The following is a 17,342-nucleotide window of genomic DNA, read 5'->3' as shown; positions in this document are numbered from 1 at the left end:
AAAGTCGATGGTTTTATTCGAGAAGTTCGGTTTATCTACAAGTTTTCTTGATTTACCTGTAGATCAATGGGAATTCGATGACGAGTACAAGGCTTCTTTAAAAATTGTTCGATCGATAAAAGTTGTAAATGATATTGCCGAAAGAGCTGTAGCGTTAATTGATAAATATAATGATAGTCTCACTTGTGATAAAGAACAAAAACAGTTTTTATTACAAGTTGTTGCTGAGCATCGCAAAAAATATCCCAATTGTAACAAACGAAATTTATGTGAGTAATATGTTTACTCGAATCTCATAACTGATTTTAAAATAATTCAAGTAAAGATCTTATTAGTTTCATTTATATATAACAAGATTAAAAGTGTGTCTATCATAATTATATTAATGTTTATTTAAAAAATGTAAGCTCTTTAAAACTAGTAAAACATATGAATAAAGACAATAATAAAGATTAGCATATCATTTTTTTAATTTATTAAAATTTTTTAAGATATTTCGTTTTTAGTAATTATCTATTTCTATTAAAATACTAATGATTTTTTATACAATCATAGGTTTGTGCAATTCTCACTGTAAACAGAAAAATTTCACCGAATTTTGTGAATCAATAAGGTGAAAAACAAAAAAAAATAGAATTGACATGTAATTCATTATTTTAAAAGTAAAGAATATAAATTACTCAACAGTATTTACATTCATTACGGCATAAAAACTATTTTTTTAGATCATAAATATTCCTAGAAAAATTGCATTAGTATGTTCTTTTCGTTAGGAAGTAGTTTAATAAGTGTTCATCAATAATTAAAAATGAAAATTATAGAACGAAATGTAATTTAATCAGCTATAAAAAAAAAGCTGTTGACTTTTTAAGTTCGATAAAAAATCATCTTTGTAGAGAATTTAATTTCCTACAAAACCATACCAAGGGTTTTTTTATATTTGGTATATTGAATTGTCTATAACCAAAAAATAAGTGAAAAAAAACTTTTTTTGGCGAAAATTCTTATTTTAGCGAGCGCTAACTGAAAAATGAAGATAGAGGGCTCAAATTTTGACACAATTTTTTTTTCGTCACTCTCAACGAAATTTTGATATGGGACCGAAGAAAAAAAATAGTCGATTTATTTGGCACAGTCTAATACATATGTACTGTTAAAGAGTGAAATCTCTTAATCAATTAAATAATTAGTCATTCCACGGAATAACTAAACTGACCAGTTAAAGTATAAAATTAGGCAGAATTAAATATAATACTTTATCTAATTATTCTTTGCATTCGCAAGAAGCGATTAATTGAAGTATAACATTTAAATTTGATATCAAGTAAAAGAAAAATATTTTTGTCGATTTTGTTTCAATACCTATCTATGCTACATTGTTCTAAATTCGGAAACAATAAATATGAATTTGTGCTTCTTTGTTTTATAGGCTTCCAAGCGAAGGTTATCTAATCTTGAAAATTTCTCTATTATATATATATATATATATAAATATATACTTTCGTATCTTGATCGGGATTCTGGAATAATATGAAAGGGAACTTTCAGCCGGTCCAGAAAGTCTTCTACGTTCGGCCTCTTTCCATGTCACGAATTCGATTGTGGTGCTTACCCGCTTCTGCTTCAATTGGATCTAGCAGGGAATAACGTCACAAGCAGGACGGTGCGATCACCTCGATCGGGAAGTAAACGAGTTCCCTGGTTCGGTCCAGCAAATCGGAAAAAGAAAAATAACCGAAAAAAGAAAGAGAGAGAGAAGGGGAGGGAGGGAAAGAAAGAAGGATGGAATAAAGAAACAGAGGGGAGTGGGGTGGGGTTAGGGAGTAGGGGGTGGGCGGGTATACCATGAGCCAGCGCGTTCCAAAGCAACAGAATGAAAAAAGAGATGGATATAGAAGGGCGGGAAAAAAATGAGATGAAGAAGAGATAAAAAAAAAAGAAAGAAAGAAGATAGCAGCACGCATACCTGGCGTTCATCGACTACCTGCCCTGGTATAACTCGATCGCTGTAAGCAGTAACGTTCCCTTCTCTTCTTCCGTTTGTATACGTGTGTGCGTAGAATGATCATTGGCTCTTACCATGGTTTGCTCTCCAAATGTAAAATCAAAAGAATCCCCTCGATGGTCTCAACCCCTTTTTTTTATTCTCTCTTTTTTTTTTATTTCTTTTTCTTCTTCCTTTTCTTTTTCTGGTTCTTTCGTTTTCTCTCTGAAATCCTCCCCTCTCGTCGTAGCAACTCTTCAAAAATTTTCTACACTGAAAATATATAGATATATAAATATAGACTAGAGAATTTTCTTCTCTTTCTTCGTAAACTTAAACTGAAACCCCTAGCGACTACTACTTCTACTAGTTTGCCTCCGACTAACTCGTGGCTTAGAGAAAAGGAAAGAGATAGAAAGAGAGACTCCAGTGAAACGTACCGACGCGTATCCACGAACTATTTATAGTTGAAACGTGTATATACCCAGCAAGCACACAGGATGCCACTGCGTCGATCTGCAACATTGACTTTCTGGATTTAACTAGGCCGACCGAGAGCAATGCACCGTGCCCGACTTGTTTCACGTTTACTTCGGACCCGGAAACACAACGAAAATGAAAATACAAAACAAAAAACCAAATATTCGATTCATGTCGTCCAACAGTTTTTTTCTGGTTAATTACTTGTTGAATTTGTTTTACGCCAAACACGTATATGTGCGTGCGTGCGTGCGTGCATGCGTGTACATTTTTGACAATTTAGTTCGATCATTGAAACGATTTTTAGTGTGAAAATACTTGATTCATTTTAATTTAATTTCTTTTTTTTTTCTCTCTTTGCTTTTTATCCGTCCAGTCATAAAAATAATTCGTCCATCTATTTTCATTGAAATTCATCATATACAATACACGTAGTAGATTGCGATAGGAGAGAATCGAGAATTGCAGGAAGGCTGGCACGGCCTTGTAAATCATCTCCATTGTGTAATTTAATTACATTTTCGGTAATCGGCAGCTGCGATCGATTGTGTTCACGAGCGAGCGTAATTTGCAAACTTAATCGGTTGTCGTGGTTCACGCTTAAGGCAAAATACCAGTTTGTCGGTTATATATCCCTCTCTCGGTTCGCGTTACGAATCTAACGCCTGATATGCGTTTACGCGAGGGAAGATCGATTTGCGACTAGTAGTTATTTCCAATTTCCCTTAACTTCCATGTTCCCCGAACGTTTACGCGTCATTAAGAAACACTCAAGTGCAACGCTCACTGCACTATAACTGTCAATATTTTCCTATTATTTCGAAAGCATAGCAAGCAACATTATTTATTATATTGTTACAATATATATATACACAATGATTTATAAACGAGCCTCGATGAAAATTGTTTGCTCGTTATATAGCACTTGTTGTTTTATAGTTTCAACATTTACTTTGGAAATAAATAAATTGCCAGCTCACAAATAAAATTAATTATTGTGAATATTGTTATCGGTACACGTGGCGTATGTTGACGACGCTTCCTTAAAAAGGGTTCGACACGGAAGACGTTTAAATGGCTCCGAAAGTGAAAGCTTAATAAGTTAAGATTATGGTGATTATGCGTTCGTCGGATTTACCAAGTCCTATTAATTAGATAAGATTGCAGTGCGCTTAGACACGTGGCAAACGCTTGGATAACTTTTATTTTTAATCATCCATTAATTATAAACTAAAGTACGTAAGACATTAGTTCGTGTAACGTTTCTTTTACATCTGTGAATCATCCTTTATAATAAAATGTTTCAATTTCAACAAGTTTCTATCCGATGGTAAGAAATTTTTCAAACATTACGAGTTTCTCTCGTTCTCCTTGAACTCTCTGTGATCGTCTTGTTCACCCACGCAAGATTGAAAGACATCTTATATTTAACCGATCGTACGTATGATTAATTTCACGTTTCAACGAGCACGAGTTTATTTTTTCTTATTATTTTTCATTCGTCTCTATTCTATTATTCTAGTCATTTTTTATCTATTAAATCTATCGAGTTTAAATGATTGGATACGTGGAAAAATTATCATTACATAAATACGACGTGATACCAGAAAGATGAAGAATGACCTTGTTTTAGTAAAACTTTGATTAGCTGAGAGTTAAGTCAGTCTTCGAGAAGATTACTCGTCGAACTAACGATCGACTAACTAAGCTGTATTCCCAAGTGTATCGAGAAACTTCCTTACTGGAAAAGGGAGGATCCAAATTGTAGGAAACAGTTGCGGCGAAGTGCTTAGTTAGCCATTTTCCTTCTAAGGTATTAGATATCCGTATCTACTTAAACTTGATGGCGGTCGTTTCAATTGTCTGAAATTGCTTGTTTCTTTTCTACTCTTTTTGTTCCAATTGAAATTTCTTCAGCAGCGTTGGAAGTGATTTTTCAAGGCCGTAAGGAAAATTGGTACGTCAGATGAAATAATGTAACACAGAGGTTCGTGCAACAGTTTCAAATGCTTTCTCTATTTATGGATTAATTTATTTATATTTATTTTTTTTATATTTTTATTTATAATAAAATGCCTTTTTGTACTTACTGTTCGTATAGAATTTTAATGCAATCCTACAATTATTATATTTTAAATAATGATTAATATATGGTTATCGTGTTTTTTCGTGATATTCGTAATTATTGGAATAAATAAATTCCACCTTTTGCGTTGCCTCCTATATTTTGATATTTTATAATAAAATATTATCAGTATATAAAATATAGTATTTATATAGAACCTTAACGTAATCCTATTCCTACTAAAAGTACTAATTAATATGTTTATATACACATTCGTATGCCTTTTCGCAATATTTCAAATTATGGAAATAAATGAATTTCACCCTTTGTTCTCTCTCCTCTATAATTTTTATTTTTCAAAGGGAAAAAAAAGGAGGTTAATTTTTATTGGACTTTATTAAACAATTCATTTTTGTTTGAATATATTTTAACAAATATTTTCATCAAAACGATTTGAAACGTTTATGAAGGAGAACTAGTAAGTAGGAAAGGTATATCATTAGTTTCCCTGAAAGAGAAAAAAGATAAAGTTGTCTGGAATGCCAGAGAGATATTAACGAAAGAGTAAGAGAAAGAAAAAGAGAGAAAGGTCACTTTAGGTGAGTTCGCGTTTTAATGAGACCGTTTCACGAGTCGTCGCTCGCTCGTCGAATAGGAAGAAGCAAATCGGAGGCACGCGATACGCTATCCGTGCGATCTCGGAACGGCTAATTACTCGAACAAGTGGAAAATCGATCTATTCAGCAAGCTCGTATAATTTATACGCGTTACGTACGCGCCTGTCGTCATTCGAGAATCGTTGCCTTTCATTGCCCGATCGTCCGGCCAGGTATTTCCCTTCGTTTGAGGTATGCAACGATATCGTTTATCGATGCTCATTAACGTGTCGCTGAACAAATTTACGAAAAATCTTTTATGAATAAAGTATTCGATGTTTTAATAATATATATTCAAATAAATTACGTTTATATTATTACCCTTTTCATTTAACATTGTATTTATTTAATTAAATTTAATATAAGTAATTTTTTTCAAATTACACATAATTAAGTATAGTAAATATGTTTCTGGGTTGGTTGAGAAGTTTCGCGTTTAATATAAAAACAATTTCTTTTCGGTCGAATTAACTTTTATTTCAAACAAAAAGAGAAAAAAAAAGAAAATATTTTTGTATTTAGTCTCTCAAAACTTTTCAACCAAACTTACGTATATATTTTTATTTTCACAATTTTCTTTATTTTTTCTCACTGTACTATATTATTTATAGGAAGTTTGTTTTATTTTTTAAGTTAATATTATATTTAATATAACTTAAACAACAATTTATTATAATTTATACCAATTGTTCCAAATATACCGTTGAAAATCTATTTTTCAAAGAATACCTTAATTATAAACAAGAAAGTATTATGTCTTTCGTTTATTGAAATGCAAAAATGATTGTTTCCATATCATTGTTATACAAAATTTGAACAAATTTGAATAAGACAAAATAAGAATCTATCTATTTCTTTTTTCCTAGGCGAAGAAAAATACTTTAGACGGTTCGTTTCAACTCGGGCGTGAAAATTAAATATTTGACTCGCGCGAAATATTTGTTCCTCGACTAGGTTGGTAGGTATTTATACACAGGCGTTGAAAAGTACATAACAGAGCGCCTTTCCGTAGATACGTATAAGAAGGTATTTCAGTTTTCTGCACGCGCACACACACACACGCGCGCGCGCATAAATACACATATACAATAAATATGTTGCAACGTGCTGCATGAAAAAAATTTTCACCGATTTTCTCCTGACTCGACAAAAGGTTGACATTTTTGCGTGTCGCGTGTAACTATCATCTCGTAAACTTTTTTCTCTATCTCTCGGAAGTTTCGTCGAATTAGCAACTTCTCATGTGTATTACGTAATTATCATATTTATAAAATGAGAAAAAACAAAGAGATAAAAGAAAATAGAGGAAGCAATTCCTTATCTTTTATTTCCTCCGTCTATTTTTATTTTTTTGTTTTTGTTTCTTTTTGCTTTTTTTACCTATGATAAGTGGATACAATCTGTGAAAAAAAGGGGAAATAAGCACACGCAACCCTTATAATAATAATAATAATAATAATAATAATAATAATAATAATTCGAATAAATTTCATTAACGTCAATTTTCTACATTGGCAACGTTCGTGAAATATAACAGCAAAGATGTATAGTAAAAACCGAGAGAGAGTTTCTTTCATCTCTCTCAAAAATTAATCTAAAACGTAGTTCTCTCTCTTTCTCTTTCTCTTTCTCTTTCTCTTTCTCTTTCTGTCGCATGGACTCGTAGAAAGGTTATGCGTTGGTGCGAAAGAGTGACATTTTTTGTCTCTATATATGTACATATGCGTATATGTATTTACGTTTATACGTATGTGTGTATGTGTGTATGTGTGTGCGCGCTAACGCGTGCATGCATGTATATGTATATATCCCGTATTTTTCTCGACGTGGACAAAATTGCACAGCTGCCGCGCCCATTCTGTTTTCCTCACTGACACGATCTCTCGTGACGCATTACGTGCATGAACTTTCTCTGCAATTGAACGTACTGGATTACTCGCGCGCGAAACAATGGCGTACCAATGAAAAGCTTCTGTTATCGTGAACCGCTAGTACATAAATGGAAAAAAAGTGAAAGAGTTGTTGGAGGAAGAAACGGTAGTACGGGTGCCGAGGAAATAGGGGATGAAGCGAGAGGGTGAATGAAATAATGAAAAAAAAGAAAAAAAAAACAAGGGAAAAAGAAAATAAAAAAAGCAAGAAAAAGAAATAAATCCAAAACGACAAAATAAAAATAAAAATCGAAAAAAAATGTTCATGTGTCTGGTCTTTCTGTTTCTTTCTTCCTCACCCATTCAATCCGATAAAATATAAAAAAACTACTATATATATATATATTTAAATGTATGAATATTTAAAATCCCTTTTCTCTCTGATCTCGAGAGAACGGAGAACAAAAAAATGGTTCGAACTATCGAAAAACGATCGAAATGGATTGAAAGATAGAAAGATATAAAAAAAAAAACGAAAACAAAAAAGAAGGGTAAAAAGAAAAAAAGAAAAGAAAAAAGATAAAGAAGAAGAAGAAGGAGAAGAAGAAAGAGTTCGTGATCGGATCGAGTACATCCTCCTTCTCAATGTTGGAGGATAATCGGAGGAATTACCATCGTTATTGTCGTCATTAGGCCGTTCCATAGCCGGGGCTCGCTATTAAACCGGGCAAGATTCGTTGAGAACAAAGGCTCCTTTGTACTTGCTCTTTCTCTACTTCTCATGATTTTGGTTCCTTGTTCGGTCAGCAACCTTGAGGATCTGAAAACCACCCTCTTCCGGTTTCTCTTTTTCCTTCTTTCTACCCTCTTGAAACTTCTAACGAACTCTTAGAACGAACTCGTCGAACTTGCAAACCGGATATCCGTTATCGAAGAATCGCGAAAGAAACTTGGGTGCTTGAAGTAAAAGAGATAGAGAAAAAGAGTGAAAGCGAGAGAAGTGGTTGGCGGGGGTGTGGAGGGTGGGAGGGAAACTCTGAATAGACAATTTATCGCATGTGTACGTTTCTATTTAAAGGTATTACGATGGACCAACAACGCTCGAGTTACACTGTCAAGAGAGTGGAACATCGTCGTCTCGTCTTATCTCTACTACTCTTAAGTAACTGATGATGCAATCGAGCGATTCAGTATCTCTCTCCCTTACTCTACAAACACACTCCTTGCTTTTCTCTTCTTTGTTCCTATCGTCGAATGAAAAGACTTACGATTAATACGTTACAGTTGAAGAAGAACAACTAGATCGTCCCATCTGACCTACTATTAAGGGGATAAGTCATTTCAACTGGAACACGTTAATATCTTTTGTATTTATTATTTTATCGAAATGAAAGTTTTTAGAATAAAGTTATCGTACTTTTTAATTCGTGATAATTTTTATTATTTTGTTTTTGTTTATATAAGAAGTATTTTTTAATTCTAATATTGTTTAGGAACTATCATGGTGTGATTGGTACAGGATTTCTCTCTTAGTAATATTTATATTAAAATATTTTCTAAAGTAATGGTTTTTTCATAGAAATTTTTCTTTCTACAGAATTACAAACTAGTTCATTTAATGTAATACAGAATATAAAGTAGGAATTTCCTAGAAATATGATCCTAAAAAAATAATTGTTTTACCGTTACTTATACCCTTTCTTAAATACCGTAACTTTGTCTTGACTACTTTTCCTGTAAAATCATAAATAAAGGAGATATATACCTGTTTTTATTTAAATTGCTTCTCTTTTTTATCCAGTCTATTGTATAAGACAGAGAAAGATAAAAAAGGAAAGAAAAGGGACGGTACACGAATCTTCGTACAATGCAATGATCTGCGAACGATCAAGATATTCTTGCTGACCGACGTCTCTTTTCGAGTTTCGTAGATTAGATTTGTCCTTATTTCACGACGCTTTGCTTTTGTTTGGTTTTGACCCTTTCTCCTTTACCACCTACTCCACCTCTTCCTATCTATGTTGCTCTTAACAAAATCTAACAAATCATTCTCGTTTATCGCGATGAACTCTACCATCATTTTCTTTTCTTTCGATGCTTCTTTTCTCATCTTCTCCTTTTTTCCCTCTTCTACCATTCTAGAATTCTTTTACCGACTTATTCGTTTAGTTAAAAGTTTTCCTCTTAACTTTGTTCTTCCAATAGCGAGGAAGCTCGTCCGCGTTATTTCGATTTTATCAATACGATTAATAATATTTAATAATAATTAAAATTATTTAGACTGTGTAAAGTTCCGATAAAGATTTTCCTTGATTTAAAAATTAACCTTTGAAATTCTCATTTGGTAATATTCGCTTATTCGAATATAATAAAACAATAGCCAATGCATATGTAGGAGACAGCGCGTAGAAAATACACGATCACGCTTAGGTAAATTTTTAAAATCAGTATAATTCACTCGGAAACGCTCGTAATACAATTTTACGCTCGATGAACGCATGCGTTCGATGCACCTCGCCGTACGTATATGCATACACATGCACACACATATTACAAATATATTGAATAAACGTGAGAAATCGTGGAAAAAAATTAAGCCAGCCGTGAATGGTATTTCCTTTCTTGTTATTATTATTATTATTATTTTTTCTTTTTTTTTACATCGCAAAAGTTAAATAATTTGATGCGCGCGATTGTATGTATGTATGCATGAAGTATATTTATTTGTACGTAGTTGTCATGATTTATTATAATTTAATATATCAGTAAGTTTGACGATAATGATTAAGCACAGATTTATAATATTACGTTCTTGGAAATCAATTGAAATTTTTAGCCGAATATATTTATAGCCCCAACGGAGTACTATTTTTGTCGATCTGATGAAATATTGATGAAATTCGCGCATTACAAGGGTAATGACGGGTCGTGTTGGGCGAATACTCGAGTTAGCTCGAACGTTGCATCGAACTAGTTCGAAGTTATTTGTGAAATCCGATTAGTTTTAATTATCAGTCTGGGGATCGATGCTTGAATACATAAAATCTGACTAAATTGCTAATCGATTTTTGTTGATATTTATTTTTACATTTTAATGAAAAATTGAAAATAAAGATTCAAATTTAGATCAAGGATGAATGACGTGCTTTTATTCCGAAAAAGATATTCGAATTGATAGCCAGTATAATTTTTTTTTTTTCCTAAATTTGTATAAATATAACAATTAACGGTACACTCGATCGTCGTATAACACAAATATTTCAATCATCCTGTTTTATTTAGCGGTTTTGACGGAATGGAGATTATCCGTATTATAATAGAAGGATTGAATATAATATACTATGTATTAATATTAGAATATATATGTTGTAAGGAAAGTGAGACCTTCAGGGATTGTGAGCTTGTTCTAGGCATTGGCTACAATGCCAAGTGGTTTTTGGCAATGTAGGAAGAATTGTTATCTGTATCTTCTCAGTTTATAGAGGTGCGCATAGTATAGCGGCACGCGCAGTCTTAAAAACTTGCTCCATATTCGCTTTTGAGTGTGTGTGTAGGGAGCGAGGTGTGGTTGATTGTGGGCAGTTGGGGGGAGGGTCGGTTGCTCGATAATGTATTTTTCTCAACGTTGCTTAAATAATAATTTGATATTCTATAGGATACCAAAGTATTATGTTCAATGCTGAGGAAAAACTGTAAAAATTCTTGTTTCCGACTTTGTCTAAATGCGCTTTGCATTGTTGAAAATGCCTAGGAACTGCTAGCAATGGCGGATTTCCGGCTTTGATGGTAACATATATAAATAAACAGGGATTATTCGCATTACCTTTCCAAACGTACAAACACGTTCTTTATTCGAAATGTTGTTTAAGTTAGTTCTCTGTGGTTTATTCAACGGCTTATGCACATTCCAAAATGATGATAAATATTTTACGTGTCTCGTATTACCAAAGGTGTTGCGATATAATATAGAGAAAGAGAGAGAAGTATGGATATACATATACATATTTATATATGTGTAGGTCCGGACGCGCGATGTCATTGACGTAGACTTTTCTGCGGTCGTGGCTCGGGATCGGATCGCCTATTGACTTCAATCAACGCGGAAGTGTCGCAAAAGCCGTCCGGCTTCAATTACCGTCCGTCGCGCCCACGTAGCGCGGCTTAACCGATCCACGCATATGTACAACACACAACAAGAGTTGCTTGGTCTCTACGGTTAAGCGAGCCACGTCTGTAAATATAGTCATTGAGCACACCGAGCTGAAGTCGCGACCCACGTATTTACTTACATACATAAGTACACACATAATTATTCCGTACAGGATGATTCACGAATAATGTACCATCGGAATATCATTTGAGATCTAATTATCATGAATATTATAATATTATTTATGTACTTGTGACCAATTCATTGTAAGATCTAATTTTACTTACGTTAAATCGTTGTTTGTAGGCCTGATTTATTTGTTGATTCGAAAATAATATCAGATATTATCTTCGGGTAATTGTGATATTGATTGTGTGTGAATTGTGTGGGAGGATCAACTCGTTCGCGATCTTTTAATTGGAAATCTTCCATTTTGTTTATTTATTTAGTAACGATTAATATTTCGATTTAATTCTATCTAGATCGTTGTTTATAATACTGGGTTTTATATGCGTACTTTTTATCTGAAAATAATTTCAAAAATTATCTTCGGGTAACTGAGATATTAAAAAACTCATTAAATGCAAGAGGATCAACTCGTAACTAGTTGTTCACAATTTTGTTCATTTTCGTGTCACAGTTTTCAAGTAAATCTTGTCAAAGTTGAAAATGCAAAAAAAAAAGTGAAAAAGGTAATGAAACAAATGTAGTCGTTGTTCGTAAGTAACGCGATAAGCGATAAGCGATAACGGAGAACGCGTTTTTCAGGTTGAGAAAAAAAACAAGCTGTTGATCACTTTAAACGTTTAAGCCGAGTTCACGTAGAGAGAAAAACTTGGCGATAGTTGATAAAGGTCGAATCTGGAAAAATGAGGCAAAATCGAAGAAGAAAAGTTCGAAGAGAGGCTCTCGTACTCTGCCGATGCCATGCGGGTCAAGTCGATCAAGATAAACTTGGATGAAACGGTGCAGTAGAAAGGAAGTGTGAAAAAGAGAGAAAGGAGGTAGAGGGGGTGGGGGTAGTGTAAAGATTCTCGCGATAAATCGTCGACATACATGATGATAACACGTGATAAGCGTAAAGAACTTTCGATGATGAACATCGAACCTTTCTCGTTTTAACCTTCCATAACTCAATACTTTTTTCATGTCTGGAATATAAAAAAGTTTCAAACGAAAATTACTTACTTGTTTTTTGTTCTTCTTTCTTTTTAATCTAACACATTACTTGCTGACACCTGGTTAATAGATTTTACACTGACAATTCTATCTACTATTGTTCTAAATTGTATTATTTTGTAATTATATTTCAGTAACAAATGAATAAAATATTATTTCGTTATCTTAACTTTTCTAGTATTCTTATTAATAATAATTAACAATACACAGAAATAACGATTTCCTAAAAAAAAAAGATTTAAAAAGTACATTTACACAAATTTACATTCGCGTATATTTAATCGTTTAAAGTTACATATCGTAATAAATGGTTAAATTTTATTCGCGTTAATTTAGAGATATCTCTTTCTCTTTTCATAGAAAAACTTTTCTAACAGTAATAAAATCGCATAGATTTAATCTCGAAGTTCGTAACAATTCTCATAAATTTCTAAACTTAAGAATTACCTTTAGACATTTAAAAGATTTCATATAATTTGATATCGTAGTCCTATATATATTCGAGTAATTCCATACCTAATTAAGAAAGTCATTACAATAGAGGGGGGAAAAAAAGTGACAGATATAAGAATGAATATTCTATACATTAATATATGGGATGAAACGATCGTCAATTTAATTTCTCCGAGTACGATTGAGCACATGCTAATAATCGAACGCTTTCATTAACCGTAATTAGGTGTCATATCCTGTGATGATGCTATTAACAATACAGATATATTCAACTTTGTTACGTGTATTCGTATTCTCTCTCTCACTCACTCTCTCTCTTTCTCATTAGGTGTCTGTTTCTATTCTCATTCTCTTTAATTTTCTGCGTCTATCAGTGCCATTTTAATTGCACATTAACAGCCATCGAATCGTTCACTATCAAAGAGTCGTTAACGCGACTAACGCGACTAGCTTTGTCGGTAGTTCTGTTCTCATTCTCTTGGTGCACCTCTTGCTAACGCTATCATTAATGATGTTCGGTCTGCAGGACGTCCGTTAGTATGTAATCGATTTTCGTCGGAACACCAAGAGCTCCACGGAAGGTCCGATATTTTGGCACGAAACCACCTACCAACGTTGGTCGACGTTGGCATGTAAAATGGAATCGATGGTGGCTCGGGTTTTGAACGGCTAAAAGGTCGCTTTCCCTCTCTCTCTCTCTGTCTCTCTCTCTTTCCCCTACAAAAGAAGAATAAAATTCTGTTAGCTTTGTTAAAACATCAGGGAAATGGATATTTTTCTCTCACTCTTTCTCTTTTTCTCTTATAAAAGAGAGAAACGAGATTTGTCTAACGCATAACGCGAAAAATTGCACGATTCATTTATTACTTCTATTTGTTGGGTCATTATATTTTGTAAAATTAAATGCTCGATCGTACGAACATTTTGTTTCGGTATAAAGAATAAATTATATTCGGTATTTTAAACATATTTTCATTATTTTTAATAATAAATAAATTCTAGTTGCTTTAAAATGATAAAACTTATCAATATTTGATATTAAGTACAGGAGAAAAATATTTCAAAGAATACCGACTCAATAAATAATAATGCCTATTCGTTATGATAATTTATGGTAACAATAAAGTCATTTAACTTAGTACCGAGCAATCTTATTATCTACTTAATGAGCTTTTGCAACGATAAAAAGTACATCCGAGTGTAATAATTTGAAGGTAAAAAAAAAGGAAAGAAACAACTGACGTATACCCGGTGCAATCATTAGGAATAAATTAGCACGAGACGAGTGAATAGAGCGTCACGGCAAAGTCGAATATCGTTAAGGAAGAATTAAATGCGTTCTTTCTTAAGGAAATAATTATCGTTGTTAGATAAGATCTGGCTTGGAACGTGTTACTGGTCTTGTAGATTCGACGATAGTGAACTAGTTTATGCGATATATCTACGCGTCGTTAGAACGCAAAAGAAACGAGGGACGCATGAAGAAAAATATCATATGCCATCGTACGAAACGAAATAAGGTAGTATTCGTGGTAGATGGTGGTGTACCTTTTGCCGAACAACGAGAAAGTCGTTTCCTTTAACAAATTAAACCATAACTGAAAGTTAATCTTGCGTGCCTTTCTCGTTTTGTGAACTTTTACCTTGTCGAAAAGGTAAGAAAAACGAGAAACAATTATCGTAACGCGACCTCGTAGATCTCTAAATTCGCTTATGAAAGAATAAATTCAATTTTATTCATATAATTTATCTTAAAATTAGTACTTCAAAGTATTAATATTAAGAATAGATAAATATACATTATGAACGATACATAATAATTCATAACAAGTTCTTGAAGCAATTACTTAAGTGACTCGTTAAGATTACACCGATAAATGTTATGTATTTATCGTGAGTTAAGTAAAAAACGAGCTACAATTTATCGCAACATAAATTACAGATGTTGAAGTATATAAAAAATAGAATACTTTAAGTTAGAATTTGATTGATCAGAAATATGACAAATATTATACGAGTATATCGAGATATTTGTTATTAAGAATAGATAAATATACTATATAATAATAATTCTTACCAAGTAGTTGAGCTAATTACTTAGGCAACTCATTAAGATTACAGCGATAAGAGGATTTATCATAAGGTAAGGATCTAACCTCGACCTACTAGAGCTATTACGAGCCGACACAAGACACGATGCTGGTACTAAACAGTGCTTGGTCCAATTAATCCTATCATTACGGATGGTACCAGTAGATACCTGAGATAATGCTCAATTTTAGCTTTGATCTTATCGATCCTTGGATTGCCAAGCTTGCACATAGACAGATAGATAGATATTGTTCAAGTAGTTACATGCATACACACATATATGTATACATACATACGTAACGTGAAAATTGTTGGTTACTCGACCAGATGTAATCCAGTTAAATCCTTCGATCCACGTAGCGAATCCTCTTCGGAATAAGCTCGCGAATGTCCAAGACTATCATCATCCTCGTCGTTTCATATCCATAAATTCTCTGGACGATACAAGGATGCTTGGATCGTTAATAGACGTCGTCGTCTCTCTTCCGGATTGGTCGGTGTTGGTGTTGCCCTAACGATCGTTAAAATTAACGACTTAGATAGGGGTGGCTGGAGAAGAGAGGATGAGGATGAGGATGAGGATGAGGATGAGGATGAGGAGTAGGTAGAGGAGAAGGAGGTGGAGGATTGGCGGGTTAGCATCTTGCACGCTCGTATCTCATCCTAACGGGAAGCACATTCGGGTCCATTAACGGTTGGCATCTCGATATACACTGAATTAAGACAAACGTATTGGCAAACAGCCTTCGGACTACAAAATGGCAGCTTTAATTTTGTATATCGTTATTGTTACTGTGAAGTCACATGCCTAGATATTATACATGTATATTTGGTAAAACTTATTTATTTTTGATTGCTATTTATTGGGATACTATCTGTAATCAAATATTTATATCAATATACAACCGTTATATATACGACTATTATTAACTGTGATAAAGTATTATTTATGTTGGATAAAGTATTTTTAGGGTGAATGTTTTAAATAGATGGTCAGTATTTCAAATGAAATATTAGTATAAATGTGCGACAGTGTCTCTATTATAAATACTGATCAATTATTATTTATATTGGTCGAAGTATTTTTGGGTTAGACGTTTAGACGGTTGGTCGATATTTCTAATAATATATTATCAAAATGCAACCATGGTTATTGTTATAAATACTGACCATCTATTTAAAAAAATATTGAAAAATAATTATTTACACCGAACGAACTATTCTCGGGAATGAAAATTTTGAATGGATGATCAGTATTTAAAATAGAATATAACTTTTTGCTATTATAATGCAAACCCGGATGCAATCCAAGTCCTATATTTATACCGAGCAAAGTATTCATATAATATGTTAAAATTTCTATTTTGATATTTGATTATGTTAGATTCTATTAAAAAAATATTTTGTTTGCTTATCAAAGAAATCATCTTATGCATATTCGCGAGACAGGCTAACACGACAAAGGGTTTTCTCCCGAGCAGAACATTGTACCAAGGCATATGTATAACTATAATCCTTGGAAGGGAAGGGAGTATTAACGGAGACTCGTGCTAGACGCAATTGTCATTCTGCCAACTTCAGACCACATCAAGATCCTCGGTCAAAGGGTGCTTCCGGTCTGTTTCCTTTCTCTCTTTCCTCTCCTTCTCTTTCTCTTTCTCTGTCAAGTCAAAGTTTCATCGAATTATTAAAGCTGACACGGACGACAACGCTTTTCCCAAAGTCGACCCCCTGTTATTTGCATTTCAAACGTAGAAATTATCACTTGGGAACTTTCTTCTGAGCTAGACATTATACGAAAGATCGCCCTCTCTCTCTCTCTCTCTCTCTCTCTCTCTCTATCTATCTATCTCCTTCTTTCTTTTTCATTTCCCTCTTCTTTTCCTCTCGTTCGTCATGTTATTCTGATTTTGGTGATCGAGCAAAATGACGAACGAGTTGAAAAGCCTTCGTTCCATGGATAAGAAAAGAGAGTTAACGATCTCTTTCGATCAAGCGACCGCCATCGTCACGAATGACGAGCTTCACTCGGAGACACGTGACATAGAACGAGTACGTTCAAACGACAACGTTCTCTTCTTCCTTTTATATACACTATCGATCAAAAGTTGGAGTACGTGTGTACTCGTATATGAAATATCTTGAAATTATTCTAAGTTATGTTTTCGTAATGCTGTATTGCAAATTTTTTAAAATACTGTGAAATTCGATGGTACAACGATTATAAACTTGGCTGATCATTTCGAACAATTTTTACGAAGATAAACTGTCAGGGATTATTGGAACACGAAACGGGGTTGAAAACTTTGAAAGATGTGATAGGGAAGCACCTATTTAAAGGCACACTTTTTGTCATTGTCCCACATATTACGAAACATTCTGTATAATTGAGAAATTCGTGCAATTAATTTAA

General features: G+C 33.4%; 1 protein-coding gene across 3 annotated transcripts in view; it reads left to right on the top strand.

The window, feature by feature from the left end:
• The window catches only part of LOC122524733 (bifunctional heparan sulfate N-deacetylase/N-sulfotransferase), a 324,826-nt gene that overhangs the window by 180,355 nt on the left and 127,129 nt on the right, over window positions 1-17,342 (top strand). The window lies entirely within an intron of this gene.

The sequence above is a fragment of the Polistes fuscatus genome, unplaced genomic scaffold, assembly GCF_010416935.1.
Source record: "Polistes fuscatus isolate 324 unplaced genomic scaffold, CU_Pfus_HIC Scaffold8, whole genome shotgun sequence".
Lineage (NCBI taxonomy): Eukaryota > Metazoa > Arthropoda > Insecta > Hymenoptera > Vespidae > Polistes > Polistes fuscatus.
This window is presented reverse-complemented; position numbering and strand designations above follow the sequence as displayed.